The sequence below is a fragment of the Lissotriton vulgaris genome, chromosome 12 (genome assembly GCF_964263255.1).
Source record: "Lissotriton vulgaris chromosome 12, aLisVul1.2, whole genome shotgun sequence".
Classification (NCBI taxonomy): Eukaryota; Metazoa; Chordata; class Amphibia; order Caudata; family Salamandridae; genus Lissotriton; species Lissotriton vulgaris.
Window position 1 is genome coordinate 410485094 of NC_141700.1, and position 16601 is coordinate 410501694.

Consider the following 16601-nt stretch of genomic DNA (forward strand, 5'->3'; position numbering starts at 1 on the left):
AAGCCGCAGGGACAAAAAAGTATGTAAACAATATTACTGCTTTGACAATTGGTTAAATGACGTAGTTTGATCTCCATGGTATTATAGTTAACTACGTCTGATACCATGGCTGCCTTACAGGCATGGCAGGAGCCACACCTATGATTGCCAACAATGATGGGTAAACCAGTCACTGATCTTTGTGTTTCTTAGTCTGGCTTTTTGATATTCCGCGTATGAACCAACAGGTCCCTGAGGTTCTTGTTCCTGCGGTAAGCCACTAGAGGGAGTGGTATAGGAGGAGTGTTCTCATCTGCATTTAATATCCTCCAATTTTTAATAATCACATTCTTAATTTTAAAATTAAGAATAGAGTTATTCACCACGCAAGTAATGCAATTGAGAGGAGCACGGGTAGAACCTTTCAATAACGCCTCCCTGTCTTAGTATTTGGCTCTCTTATACGCCTGGCGTATCAAACGAGAGGATAACCTCTCTTTAGTAATCTTTCTTTCAAGGCATCCCCATGTTTATGGAAAGCTGTTAGGTCCGAACAGTTACGCCGAATGCGTAAAAATTCCCCAAAGGGGATTGAATCTTTCTGGCAATTGGGGTGATAGCTCTCAAACTGAAGGATGCTATTCTTGGCTGATGGCTTTCTATGTCAACTTACTTTAAGTTGACCACTAGTTCCATCAATCGTGATGTCCAAGAATTCCACCATTGCTTGACTGAAATTAGATGTGAATTTAAGATTGGTGTTGCGAGCATTCAACCACAGAATAAATTCATGTAGTATATCAGTAGGCCCACTCCAAATAAAAAAAATATTGTCAATAAAACATCTCCAAAGAGACACATTTTCAAAATATGGAGCTGTTTCATTGTAAATATTCTGTAGTTCCCATTCCCCCATAAATGTGTTAGTCACACTGGGGGCACAAGATGCACCCATAGATGTCCCTTTTATCTGTTTATAAAGGGAATCATTAAAATCAAAAAAGTTGTTTAGAAGGACTACTTCAAGACATTGTAAGGTGCAATTATCTGGACGATTGTCCTGAAATCTTTCTAAGAGAGCTGAGACCGCAAGTAACGCTTGACACCGAGGAATATTGGTGTATAGACAGCCAAGTACAGAGAGACTGTTTCTTTGGCCGTTCTGTTCTCCAGGACTTTCTGGTGTGAACTTGGTCCGCAGACCCACCTCCGGGGTTGGTATTGCTGGAGTATCTATTCTAAGGTAAGGGATCTATAACTAATTGTCTTTTTCAGATGATTGAGTTATTTACCTTTGGTAACAATATATCTGTAAGAGACCTAGATTAGTTATAGATTCCTTACCAGCCCACCCATCCTCCCTGTTCTGGGAACTGACTTCTAGGCTCACGGAATCCCTTTCAGGGCCCTAGTTTTGTGCACCAGTGGTCAGTGTCTTGCATGGTTCTGCACTTCTTGCGTGGACTGTCTTGTAAAAGACCTGACGTCAGCGCACAAGGGCGGCGTCAACGTAGGTACCGCAATGTCATCCCGGCGACCATGATTGCAGCGACGATCGCAGAGTTGACCGACGCCACCTTTCAACGCGCAGGGTTACTGCTGACTAAAAATTCTCGGGATCCAGTCTGACGCCTGGGTGTTATTCTAAGGTAAGGAATCTGTAACTAATCTATGTCTCTTATAGATATATCGTTACCGAAGGTAAGTAACTTGTTCCTCCACTAAATACTATTGAATGCCATACTGGCATCCAGTGATACCACCTCTGCTGCTTCAGTCAGGCGCACTAGTACCTCCTGCATGACTCCATAGAGACGTCGGAGATTCAACCGTGTACTTGGCAGAGGCATAAACCCAGACTGGTCTGGGTGGATTATCGTGGATGTTATAGGCCGAAATCTGTTTGCAAGCACTTTTGCCAACACTTTAGCCTCAAAATTTAAATAGGTCTATAAGACTCACATTTTTTCAGTGCTTTAGCCGGTTTAGGGATCACAGCTATGGTAGCCAGTCTATGACCCTCCATTCGGCATTACCCCTCTCGTGCTTCACAAAAGATGTCTAACCTAGGCTGTGCCACTATGTCTATGACGCACTTAAACATTTCAAGTGTCAAGCCATTCGGGCCCGCCGCCTTCCCCAATTGCAATTCCCTTATTGCACTGGCCACCTCCTTCACTGACTGATAACAGTTTGCATTCCATTACTGCTATATTAAAATATATTCAGAGATTACAACACACAGTACCCTGATGAAAGTAGAAATTACATAGGCTGTTAGGACAAGATGTTTATGTCTTTGTCCTGAACGCTTGTATTCAGATACAAGAGTAGTCGAGAACCATATACCTGGATATTCCAGCGTACTACGCTTTTGCTTCAATAATGCAGGAGTCAATTCAGTGATAAAACGCCATTTACAAAATGCAAAATAAGAGAGGTGACTAAAAGATATTTAAAATGTTCTTGAGGGGACGTGGCCAAGATGGCGGCGTGAGAAGACGCGTTGCTCTGTCGCTCCCACCGATGGCCCAACATAGCACCAGCTTTTCGCCATATTTAGCCACAGGACGATCACGCATCTGAATTGGTTTGAGAGGAGGAAACCAAGGGAGCCGCGTCCCAGTGTGCAGCCAGCTGCCGGTGCTTATTTTCACGCTGAGAACGGTGAGCCGGCGGAGCCGCGACTGGACCTCGATGCCTCTCTGCACGGAGCAGCAGCGGCTAACGGCGGTGTCCGGGGGCCAGCCTGAGGAGGCACTGGTCAAGGAAGGGTCAGCTGTGGGCACGATCTGGCCCATCTGCCCTCATTTTCCGGAGACACCAGAGTCCCTGTCCGCCCCAGCACAGTAGAGACCGAGCTCCTGGCGCAGCGGAGGCTGGAGAGGAGTGGTGCCCAACCGCCATCTTGGGGCGGAGTTGTGAAGAATCGGTGAGCCCAGGGTGGGTTGAGGGTCCCCCGGTCCTGCCAGGGCTCTCCTGCCCCAGCAACTGCGGGCAAGTGACTTCCCCAGGGAGGCGACACGCAGGGCGTGATAGCGGGAGGGAAGAACACAGTCGGGTGGCGGTCTGCCACTGGAGACGTGGGGCCCCCACAGAGAAGCACAGGACCAGGTAGCCAGCCTAGAGATGGCCCGCTGGGGGTGAGAGACTGAATTTGCGCCCGATACACCCAGCACGCCTCAAGGGCCTCCACTACAGTTGACCCACCAGACTCTGTGACGCGGCCCTCCGGTGACTTGCGGTCCTGGAGGCCATTTTGAAGCTCCACACGGTTGGCCGCAGTAGCTGTTGAACAGTCATCCACAACAAGAAGAGTTGAGGGGAGGAGGATCAAGAAGGCCTGTATCCACCCGGGGTCCGCGGGGAGACTGTTTTATTACCCCTCCTTGGAAGCCATCACAGACCGCCAACCTGTGCCTCCTAGCGTGTGGCCTAGCCTAGTGGTGTAGCCCGAGAGGGAGGCCTTGAAGCAGACCTGTGACTTCTGGGCTGAAGCATCGTGTCCCTCGGGGTCCCCGGGGTGCAAAGGAGTGGTGGTGAGCGGGGGATCCCGGGCTACACCTGCGCCACGGAGCCCGAATCTCAGCACTACAGTGGGGAGGGCCTGTTGATTGGGCCCAGGGGTCTGGGAAGCTCACCGACTCCCACCGACCGGAGACTACCACCAGCCTCTGGCTATGGAGCATCCTGATAATAGCACACCGGAGCAAACACTAGAACTGCACGGGGTCCAGCCCTGCCACCACTGTCCCGGATGATCCCAAGTAGGGTCAAGCAGCATTCAGACCGTACTCTGACTGAGGCACAGCATGTCCTCCTCCCGAAGGTGTAAAGACAAAACCCTCAAAGAGCTATTCGCGAAGGTGCAGGCCGATCACCACATAGGCAACATGACGACGGGCCTAAGCATTCTTCACCCTCGGGTAGCGACAGCAGTGAACCGATCACGAAAGCCAACCTGGAGTCCCTGTTCGTCACGCTGCGGGAGGATTTGCAAACCCTTAAGCGAAATCTCACGACGGAAATCAAAGATATCTTCAGAGAGATGGACGGCATTGGCGAGAGGGGCGCCGAACTGGAGGAGAAGTGCGATCGGAGGGACATGGAGATGACGGCACTCCAACTAGAGGTCCTTAGAATTCACAACCAACAAGTAGACCTTCAGTCGCATCTTGAAGACTTGGAGAATCGCTCCTGTGGCCACAATGTTAGGACCGGGGGAGTGAAGATTGACGAGGAGGCAGGCGATATCTTTACATACACCAGGGAACTCTTCAACCATATTCTCGGCAGAACACTAGACACTGACTTACACCTGGACAGAGCACACAGAGTGGGCCCACCGCGCGCTGCGACTACACCGCCATCTGATATCCTGGTCTGTGTGCAGGGCTTCCGAACTAAAGAAGAAATTCTCCAAAAGGCGCGACAAATGCACGCCCTGACGTTTCCAGGTCAGACCCCTGTCCTCTACCAGGACCTGTCAGCACTCACCTAACAAAAAAGGAGAGCTTTCAAGCCTATTACAACGTACCTACGGCAGCGTAACGTCTCCTACAGCTGTGGTCATCCATTCAGTCTAGTGTTTCGCATAGACGGCAAACTATACCAGCTGCGCTTCCTCTCGGAGGCCTGCCGTCTGCTTGGGGTGGACCCCCCGGTGGAAGAAAGCGGAGATGACGGCCCTAATCAGGACAATGGTGGCGCAAAACCCTGTTGGCGCCAACAGGGCCGGCAACGCCGCCCGAGACGACCTCCTCCTGCTGAAATATTACAGGGCCAGAAAGCAGCCCTTGAGACCCTATACACACAACTAGCTAAGTCACAGCATGGCTGACATACACAAATCCACCTGTTCGCTTTGATGGGTCCATATTGTGCCCTCTGGGCTGTTGGCGGGGCGCCTTCGACCACATCATGATAACTCTCTTCCGATCATCGATGGATGATGGACTACGATTTGATTTTTCTCATTTCTCTTTTTCAGTTCTGCATGTCGCTGAAAGACACTCAAATGACATTTGGTTGGGGTTATTGTTCTTTAGGAAATTTGAGGTTCTTTGTCCACCCTTTTTAATCCGCTGCATATTCTCATTCAGAAAGTGCTTCTTTGTGCAACATATGTCCTGTACTCGCAGTGCAGGGGATCCTGGATCCCGTCTAAGGCCATTCACTTCCTCCTGACTGCATGATCCCTCCTACTCTTAGAATACACACCCTGAATGAGAGGAGGCTTAACAATCCAGTCAAACGTAAAGCTGTCTTGTCCTGCCTGGAAAACACTGAGGCGGACATATGCCTACTCCAAGAAACACACTTACTACCAAAAGATTTCCATTGCCTCGAATCCCCCAGCTGTTTTACTCATGCCCGCCAAATCAGCTGGGGTGGCCATTTTGGTGCGCAGCGGTTTCTCTGAGAAATTCTCTATATAGAAGCTGAAATTAAAGGACGGCTCCTTACCTACCGCTTTGCCCTAGGGGGCCTCACATTCACCATCGGCTCAGTCTACTGCCCTAATGAAGGTCGAGAAGTTTCTACACACTGCACTCACTGAGGCGACGGCCACAACGGAGCGTAGTATTCTCCTGGGGGGTGAACTAAACATTGTCTTTGATAACACTGCAGATAGATCTTGCCAGCGTACTAACCAGACAGGTGCATTATCCGCAACAGGTCTGACCCGACTGAACGAACTAGACCTCAATGACATATGGCGCTGCGCTCACCCTCACAGCCGCAAATTTTCCTATGACTCTAATGCGCACAAAACACACGCTAGATTGGATTACCTGCTGGCATCCACACCTCTGCAAGCGCTGGCTACAAATGTGGAGATCGGTGTGGCCTCTCTATCGGACCATGCACCAGTCATTGCCACCTTCACACTTCCCCCATGCAGCGTTCCCCAAGGATGTGGCGCCTCCGCGACACCCTCCTGCATTGCACCACAGTGGTAGAACAGGTACAGCGCTCCATAAGAGACTACCTTTCTCACAATGCGAACACCAACACCTCACTTTCCACGCAATGGGCGGCACATAAAGCAGTCATCTGTGGGGAACTAGTGGCCATCTCGACTGCGGAGAACGTAGAACGCAGGTGTAAGAGAGATGACTTTTTCCAGAAAAATAAATAATTAGAACAGGTACACCAGTGAACGGGGGCGCCTCGCGTCTGGCGCCAACTCAAAGCCATGCAGCAACAGCTAGCCGCTCTACACCAAGAGAGAGCGGAGTTTGCAGCCCTCCGGCTACGTCACGCATACTATGTAGGGGGAGACCGGTGTGGCCGCCTACTCGCCCAGAAATTGAGAGACCTGCCAAAAGCAGGGGGTTAGGGAGATCCAGCTGGATGACGGAAGGCGAGTCTCTGCAGACTCTGAGATTGCTGAGACGTTTCAGGATTTTTATGCCTGTCTCTATACTGGCTCCCCTCTCTCCCTCACGGACGGGCCGCCTATCTCGCACTTGATGGTTTGCCTACCCTGACGAAGGCCCAGTCAGATCACCTAGACCACGACATCAAGATAGAGGAGGTCATCGCGGCCATTTCGAGGCTCAAACTTGCCAAAGCCCCTGGGCCCAATGGCTTTTCCGCCATATTCTACAAAACATTTTGCTCCTGATTGGCCCCAGTGCTAACCAAGCTTTTTAACTTGTTTGCTGAACCAGGTGCAATCCGAGCGGAGATGCTCGAGGCCTCCATAGTGGTCATCCCGAAACCGGGGAAGGACAGGACCGCCTGTGGGGCATATTGCCCCATTTCACTCCACAACATTGATCTCAAGTTATACACTGGGATACTGGCTTATACGCCCAAGCTAATCGACCCAGACCAGGCAGGGTTTATCCCTCAACGGCAGACAAGTGACAACACAAAACTGGTTTTACATCTTATTGAAAAGGCCTCTCGGACGCAAGGGGAATATATGGTGCTTACCAAACCCCGCTGAGAAGGCCTTCAATCGGGTCCACTTGCCATATCTAGAACAGGTCCTTACCCAGGCGGGACTGGGGGAGAAATTTCGGACGTACATCCTCAACTGCTATAAATTCCCATTGGCTACTGTGCGGGTCAATAGCCACACGCCATCCCATTTCCCAATAGAGAGGAGTACGCACCAAGGGTGTCCCCTGTCGCCACTCCTTTTTGCATTTTATATGGAGCCGCTGGTCCACCGTCTCCGCACTCACCCTGAGATCACAGGAATTTGGTGCCTTGGATACACCCACACAGTCATCTTGTATGCCGACGATGTCCTGATCTCATTATCAAATCCCCTTCTCACATTATCAGCATGCCTCGCAGAGTTAGACGCATTCGCATCAGCATCGGGATTTAGGGTGAACATGGACATATCAGTTGCTCTTGACCTCTCCCTCACGCCCTCCACCCATGCATGCCTCCAGGAATGCCACTCCATCCAATGGGCGACCAACACGATTCCATACCTGGGGATTAAGTTGACTCCCTCCCTGGCAGATACAGTACACATCAATTACACAAAACTGAAGCAGAAGATTCGTAAACAACTGAGCCAATGGAAGCACTACCTGCCCTCCTGGCTTGGTAAAATAGCGGCAATTAAGATGACCATTCTACCTCAGATGTTATACCTATTCCACACTTTACCTCTCCGACCCCTAGCAGGATCGGTCAAACAGACACAATCCGAACTTGCACGCTTTATCTTGAATGGCCGCAAACCCAGCATGAAGCAAGCACTGACAATGCTCCCCCGGAGAGAGGGGGTCTTGGCATTCCGACCTCCTTCTTTATTTTCAAACGGCACAGTTGCGACACCTAGTTGAGTGGAGCCAACTGGAGTCGGAGAAACACTGGCTCTTCCAAGACCAGGCAATAGCTGCTAGACCGCTGCAAGGTATTCCCTTCCAGCTTCCCCTTGCCACTTACCCCGTTATTTGAGAATCCTGATTTCCAACCGGGTATGGACGCAGCTGCCGCCGCTCGATAAAGGTCCTCAGGCTGCCGCTCGGCAGGCCACCTATTCGATTTGGATGGAATTATACAGTTCCACCAGCTCAAACTAGACTATGGACTCCCCGAAACTGAGAGACTCGGATACTGTCAGATTCGACACTGACAGGAAACTCACTTCGGATCTCTATAAAATGGTATTAGCCTGGAATACTCACATGTATAGCCCCAGCTGGGAAAGGGATTTGGGCAGAACATTCACCCACAAAGAATGGGAAGGGGTATATTACAGAGCCCGCCACTCAGCATACCACATGGGATTGACGGAAACTCTCACCAAACTAGTTACCTATTTTTATTATACCCCCGAAAGGCTTCACTCAATGGATCCCTCTCAGGACGCCACCTGCTGGTGTGGTTGCGGGGAGGTGGGCACTTTGGTACATTTGCTAAGGGACTGCACACACATCCAGGAGTACTGGACTCAAATTCTGAACGAAGTAGACACACACTTAGACACACAAATACCACGCTTCCCGGCTTACGTTCTCTTGGGCCTCCCAATTCCTGTGACCTTTCCACTCAAATCCCGTCGCGGTCGGTTGATGGCAATAGTGCTGAGTTCGGCAGTGCAAAATGTTCTTACACATTGGCGCTCCTCCCAGTTCCCTACCTTCACAGGTTGGCTGCACTGGCTATGGTATGTCCTGGGGATGGAGAAGCTGACGTTGACAATGACGGGGAAGGGCTCCTCGTTTCCTGAGTTGTGGCAACCCTTTTTGTCCCTTCTTTCCTCAGAGTTCAGGGAAGTCACCTGCCCACGGTATCTTCGCCTTTTACGGAAATCTGAATCCCAGGGAGCCGTGAGGTGAGGCCCAAGTTTCAATTACGAGATCCTAGCACTGAATATCCTTTTTTCTTTGGTGGACAAGGGACGGGATGGGGGAGGGGAGGGGGGAGATAAGTTTTTCTTTACGATGTGTTTTGTTCTGTCTTTTTTCTTCACATTTCTTACCTGCTATGGCCATTCACTTATGTTTGCATTAAACTAGATGAGGGCTGTATCTCAGCATCATACTGTGGAACGTATTGTTTGTTGATGAAACTCCATAAAAGATTTAAACCATAAAATGCTCTTGAGTGGAATGTAGAATAAACGGTGGCAGGCCCAAATAAATATCAAGAAAACAGTGTGTGAAAGAGAATCCATGGAACAATATTTTGCATCAGGAATGAGAAGAACCAACCCTATACACATAATGACTGTACACCCAGCAACCAATTACCAAATCAAATTAGTGGCACATCTGTCTGGAATTCTCTAGTAAATCAAAGACTGAATGGAACAAACCACATGTGTGACTGTACAGTGCCCTGATTTGCATATTGCTGGGTCTGAACTGGGGTGGCAAAATGAACTAAAGATTGATGATGGATTCTACCCAGTGACTGTGACTGTGACTGGGAGTGAGAGACTGAAAAGTTTCAACGCTCTGTCCATCAGCTCCTTGTGTTTGCTTTGTTCGTCCTAAGTTGACAGGGTATGCCCAGACATGGGTCCCTTGCTCACTTTGCCACTAGGTTCAAGCTAGTCTGGCTGATGAGGCGTATTACCCTGAAACCGGTCTCAGGATGCCTGTTTTGGTCCAGCGAAGACCTGGCTTGACAGTTTGGACTGGACTGTTTCCATAACGAACAGGGTCAAGACTGATTTGCATATGGCTGGTTCTGAACTAAGGTGGTGAAGTGAGTTAAAGAACAATGATGGATTCAACCCAGATCTGTGACTGAAAGGTTTCAGTGCCCTGTCCTTCATCTCATTGTGTTAGCTTTGTACAGGGGCCTTTATTCCTCTGGGACATACAGTTTTAGAAGGAAAGGTATGGGCAGAAGTTGGGGGGTAAGACAATTCTTTGCCTGTGGGAGAAGGACACTTAGCGATTCAGGGCAGGGTACAGAAATACTTAGGTTAACTGGACTGAGCCAGGAGGCAGATAGCAGTTCAGAGCCTGTGGTAGCTTCTAAAACAAAACGGCTGACATCCGGTTTAACAAAATCAAGCCTACAGTTTAAAATCAAAATTCAGATTTAAATTAATTTGACTAGTTTTGAATAGCACAAAAGAGAATGGAGAGCGAATCAAGTAACAAGCAAACCAAGGAGGGAATTAAGAAAATCGGAGGGTGGAGGGGCCAATGCTGCTAAAAGTATAAATTATGTGCCTATTGGTCTGAAAAAGGGTCTTGAGCTATTTAGCATTTGTTGGGGTATGAAAGAAAGATCGAAGGGGAGGCAGAGATAGGATTGTGTGGACAGTTCAAGAAGGCAATTAGTAAGGTTAGGCATAAACTTTAATAGGAAGGCTTTAGAACAGTGCTTCCCAAACTATGGGTTGCAACCCACTGGTGGGTCTGAGATGATTTTTGGTGGGAGTGAAAGTCAAGCAATAAATAAAGATCCCTTTAAATTCTATATGTATTTTGTCACGTCTGCTGTACTGCTGTGCTGCAAAGACTGACGTCAAATGTCATCATGTCTTCTGACAAATTGCCGCTTATTATTTTTTAATGGATATTAGTGTTTAAAAACCTCTCTCACTTTCCAGTCAGGGAACAAAAAGTAAGTGAATTATGTGGGGTTCAAAATGTGTGAAAGGAAAGGCTGCACGATTTAATGTGCAGCCTGGTGGTGGCTCTTCAGATTCATTGTGGGACAAGATTAAGATCCGAAACCACTTCAACTTCAACCATCTGGGCACCTTGGACTTCGTTGAACTTCGCCTGAAATCGAGACAGCATCAAGGAAGACTCCTGCTGCTCGTGGTCTCATCGTTCTGCCAGTCTTCTGTGTTGTTGGTGCCTGTGTTTCATCCAGGCTCTTCCCCAGGCCTGTGGACATCAAAGACATCCAAAGTAATCTCCCTTGGAGTGAAGGAGTCACTCCCCTGCATCTGCAGGCACTGCAATGACGCTGACCGGCCTGCTGCCCCTGAGGTTCTGTGGACTCCAAAAGGCTCAGCAACACAATTGGTGGTTCTGCAACTCCCTCAAGGCCTGCCCTGTCTTCTCACAGAGTTTGAGGCCAGTATCTTTCCTCGAAACCATCGGAACAGAACCTTTGCATCGTGTCAGCTTGCCTTTGCCAAGGCTTGTTGACTCTGTCCTTCAGAGATCTTCGGGCTACAAGAAGCTCCAGGCTCCAGCAACACTTCGTGCCAAGATCTTCATCCTCATCGCATCCTCTGCACCGTGGGCCTGCATCCTTGGTGAGATGCTCAAGGTCCTCTTGCGACTCCTGTGACTTTGGCCTGTGGGTCCTCATGAGTGCTGGGGCCAAGTCAGTTCTTATCTGCAGTCTCTTTTGCTGGACGTCTTCTTTTGTCCTTCGTAGGTTGCATGATCTGTCTTCTTGGTTCAGGGCTGCCCCCTAAATACTGTATATAGGGGGCACACAAGGTGCGGATACGTATTCAACATCAACTTGTGACAAGCGCCACAAGGTTTGAAGCCAGTCCGCCGATGTGACTCCTTGTGGTGCACCAGGAGTCGAACTTGAAAAAGATGTTAACAAAAAGTCAAAAAATTATAGTCAAAAATGACTAGAGGTACTGCTCTCTCCGGATCTGCACTGGCTGGCACGAAAAAAGAAAGAACTGATAGTCTATTTCAGATGAACAAGTTACTTCCCTTTGGTAACGAGATATCTGTAAGAGACCCATATCAGTTCTAGATTCCTTACCTCCCCACCCATCCTCCCCGTTCTGTGAACTGACTTCTAGATTAAGGGACTCCCTTTCATGGCTCTAGTTTTGTGCACCAGTGGTTAGTGTCTTGCATTGCTCTGTGCTTCTGGCATGGATTGTAGTGTAAAGAACTGACGTCAGCATGCAGGGGCAGCCTCTAAGTAGATACTGCAACGTCTTTCCGGCGATCACGGCGCCAACGACAAACGCAGAGTTGACCAACGCCACCTACTGACACGCAGGGGTATTGCTGAAGAAAAATTCTCCGGATCCAGTCTGACGTTTGGGGGTAATTCTAAGGTAAGGAATCTATTACTAATAGGCATCTCTTACAGATATATCATTACCAAAGGTAAGTAACTTGTTTGTAGTGACAAGCTCCCAGCACCATATACTCTTAATGGCATTACTGCACTTACAATGTCTAAGAATTGGTCTAGATACTGAAGGGGTACAGGGCTCCTGCACCTGTACCTTCACCACTGTCATAGTGCACTCAGCTAGAGGGGTGGCTCACCTATGCCAGGGCAGTGGGTTGAAAGCATGGTACTCAGGGACATGTGCCATGTCGACTCTTCACTTTGTTTTGCACCAAAACACGCAGCGTGTAATGGCAGTGTGTTTTCGTGTAATGGTACAGGGCCTCTAAGGGTGGCACAGTAAGTTCTTCAGTCCTTAGAGGCCTTCCCTGGCCACAGTGTCCTTGGTGCCCATGGCACCTTTAACAAGGGCCAGAGAGGTGCCAATTGGGGGTACAAGATACAGTTTTGGGAACGAACACAGGCCCTTGGAAACTGATTGGCAGGGACCCAGGGTACATCAAGTCAAAGTGCATCAGTAGTCTGGCAAAAAGTGAGGGGGTTACTGCAACAGAAACCTAGCTTCCTACAGTCCCTCATCTCCTATGTGGACAGTTTGTCAGATATTCAGATCCAAATCCAGCATTCCAGACACCCTCCTGACATTTTTATTGTGACTCTTTTTCCAATCTGAATAAATAACTCATACGGACACTGAACTGATCCTTTACTGACATTTCATCTTGGTCCTAGAGCCTTAAAATCTCATGTCCCATCTGTGTCCTTCACCTTTACTAGTGGCTTTAGCTCAAACGCACTTGACAGACCTCCAAGCACATTTTCTATCTAATCTTGATCGTCTGCATGCATTTGATCCTAATTTATCATGGCTAAAAAAATATCCTCCTTTGCCACAAGCTCATAGGTCTGTACCCATCCAATTGATGCCCTTTTGAATAATTCCCTTTGTCTTGTCACCCATCGCATAAGGTAATCCTTTTGAGTGCATCTCCTGAGTCCTCTACTTCACTCAGTCTGGCTTTTATACTTCTCACAATTTAGATGACTTTAGCTTGCATGCCTAGTAGGTCTTAATGATCTTAAAGTGTTCAATTATTTTATTTAATTTCTACATCAGGGCAGAAGAGCATTCCAGTGAACTGAATACTGAATTCACAAATGGGCTTCACTGTAAACAGACTTGATATACCTGTTATCCCGTGCCTACCCAAATTCACCTCCTAAAGTCTCAGATCCCTTTTTCAAAATCCAGCTAAAAATAATTCTAGCCTAACTTGAATATAGTGTTAATACAGTGCTCAGTAACTTGGCCCCCTTGATAATTTCACAGTGAAACAAAACTGCAATCAAGAAAATAGCTGAGTGGCCATAGTTTTACATTTATTTATAATTTACTTAATGTTTAGTGTTGTTCCACTTAATGGGAAGTATATATCAACAAGCATTGGAAATGCAATAGGTCTCGCATTAGAAAAGTTAGAGCTATTGGTCTTGTAAATGCAATAATTTTTTAAGTTATGTTTATGTTTTTATAATAGCAAATGTATTAATTTTGTTATTGTAAATGCCAATATTTATAGAATTTGCAAATGTGACACCTATAGCATTATTAAAGCTAGATGTTTAGTATTCCCCTGTCTTACATGTATTGATATGACAAATCTTAATGGCTTATACATTTTATATGTAATTATTAATTACATAATAATTTTTGTAATGTATAATGGCACTACATTTGAAAAAAAAATTGTGAGAAGATTATGTGTTGCGTATGTTATATTTTTAAAAAATCAAGATTAAAAGTAATATTATTATTTTTTTGTACTTTTGTAATAAAGCTTTAAGCATTGATACATTGCATTTTTGCTGAGAACTGGGTAGAGTGAGGCAGTGAGGGAGGTAGAGTGAGGGTGGTAGAGTGGTATAGTGAGGGCGGTAGATAGAGTGAGGGCAATAGATGGAGTGAGGGTGATAGATAGATAGTGTAATTATGTGGTGTGTAGTTATGAGGCACTGAGTGGTATTAGGAGTGTATGTTGCATTGAGCGCAGTGTAAATATGTAGCATATAAATATGTGGCACAGAGTGGTATTTGGAGTGTATGTTGCATTGAGTGTAGGGTAATTATGTGGCATGTAATTATGTGACACTGACTGGTATTTGGAGTGTATGTTGCATTGAGCGCAGTGTAATTATGTGGTGTGTAACTATGTGGTAGTGAGTGGTATTTTGAGTGTATGTTGCGTTGAGCGCAGTGTAAATACGTAGCATAAAATGTTGTTGTACTGAGTAGGTGTTGTAGTGTATGTTGCATTGAGTGCAGTGTAATTATGTGGCGTGTAATTATGTGGCACTGAGGGCTTTTTGGAGGGTATTTTGCGTTGAGCGCAGTGTAATTATGTAGCATTTAATTATGTGGCACTGAGTGGTATTATGAGGAGTGTATGTTGTATTCAGTAGAGTGTAATTGTGGAGCGTCTAACTATGTGGCACTGAGTGTTATTGTTTGGAGTGTATGTTGCATTGTAATTATGTAGCATATAATTATTTGGTATTGTGTGGAGTGTGTGTTGCATTTAGTAGAGTGTAATTATGTGGTGTGTAATTATGTGGCACTGAGTGGTATTCGGTGTGTATGTTGCGTTGAGCGCAGTGTAATTATGTAGCATTTAATTATGTGGCACTGAGTGGTATTGTGTGGAGTGTATGTTGTATTCAGTAGAGTGCAATTGTGTGGCATGTAATTATGTGGCACTGAGTGGTATTGTTTGGAATGTATGTTGCCTTAAGTGCAGTGTAATTATGTAGCATATAATTATGTGGCACTGAGTGTGAGAGGGTGCAGTGTGTGTGAGGGTGTAGTATGTGTGAGAGTGCAGGGTGTGTGAGGGTGCAGAGTGGGGGCGCAGTGTGTGAGAGTGCAGTGTGTGTGGCCTAAAGTAGTGTGAGGGTGGAGTGTGTGTGGGCTAAAGTAGTGAGAGGGCGCAGTGTGTGTGTGGCCTAAAGTAGTGTGAGGGTGCAGTGTGTGCGGGCTAAAGTAGTAAGAGGGCGCAGTGTGTGTGTGGCCTAAAGTAGTGTGAGGGCGCAGTGTGTGTGGCCTAAAGTAGTGTGTGGGCTCAGTGTGTGTGTCATAAAGTAGTGTGAGTTCGAGTTCCAAGCCTTGGCTCGGTCATATTCCACAGCAGACGCCCCAGCCAGGCTGGTGGTATGTCACCAGCAGATGCAATATTTAGCAATCAGACGGTGCTGTAGGTCCTGTCCGAAACAACTGCTAGTAAAATTAAAACAGCAACAATATCTTGCAAATTTGAAATTAGTGGATTGTATTCGTAGGACAAATAACGGTGCCACTAAGGCATAGGGGTCAGTCAATTATTCTTTATTTTGCCAAATTTAGGACGTAAAAAAAATATATATATAACACTATACAAATATTCTGCAACAAATACATTTAGAGAAAGAGAATAAAAAGCTGTACTTTAATCAAATACGTACGATTTAACATAATAAAGACCAAAATAAGTAGATGAAATCCACATCAGAATTTATTTGCTTGTTAAAACCATCATAACTAAGACATGTTAGGACTAAAGTGCACCTAGCTGGGCAACAGGACATCCCAGATTCTTTCTCAACGGAACAGAGGTAATAAAAACGTAGGTCCCAGGTCTCACAATCGTTGCAACTACAGGCAAGTTTCCACACAAACGTAGAAGATGCTTTCGCAGTTTAGCACACATCAGCTACTATCGGGATCCGCGTTTTTTCCCGCACGATATCAGCTGTGACTAAAGGCAAATAAATACAGCGCTCAACACCAAATACTGCCAAGTACAGCGAACACAGGACAGAAATCCTTCCACAGCCAGGAATAAACACTGAAGAACGACCCAGCAGATGCAACATTTCACATTCGGGCAGATCATTTGTGGATTTTCAACATGAGAGAATTTCAAATGCTTAAGATGCTGCTGCAATTGTTAATATATTTGTTGGGTCTTATGAAACATCAACAGTTTACGGTCTGTGCAGCACTGGTGTGACACATAACCAAAGGTCAGTGCTCAATCACACTGCACGCAGAGTGAACATGGCGTTATATTTGGTGTAATGTCAAATGTAATTAACATTTATGAAGAATATTAAATGTGCTAGCTAAACCTGCTCTGGTCGTTGCGACAGTGGCGGTGAGATTTTTACCCCGACCTCACATTTCATGTAGTCTCTGGGAGTTCAGTGCAGGGTGGTCTGACCAGGCAGTTAGTAATAATGCCGTTTTCAGGGTTGTTGCTGAGCTGCTGCATATCAACCCCGAACCCGATCTCTTTTAGAAAATGCTCTTGAATTCAGGAACGAAAAATGCGAGAAATGCGACACGGCGGGCAGGGGAGGGGGCGGAGCGGGGAGAGCGGCGATGAGGGTGTAAAGCAGCAGGGGCCTTTGAAGTGAAGCTAAGCTTCACTTCAAAGCTTGTGGGGCGGAGCGGGAAGAGCTGCTGGGGAACATATGGCGATTTGATGATGTGCACGCGCATTTTAGGTCAATGCGCTTGCGCATTGACCTAAAAGCGCACAGGCACAGCACCAAATTGCCAGTTGGGTACCAGTTGGGTAAAG

General features: G+C 47.0%; 1 protein-coding gene across 1 annotated transcript in view; it reads left to right on the plus strand.

The window, feature by feature from the left end:
* Window positions 1–16601, plus strand: part of RBL2 (RB transcriptional corepressor like 2) — a 1013578-nt gene that overhangs the window by 150206 nt on the left and 846771 nt on the right. The gene's annotated exons all lie outside the window — the stretch shown is intronic.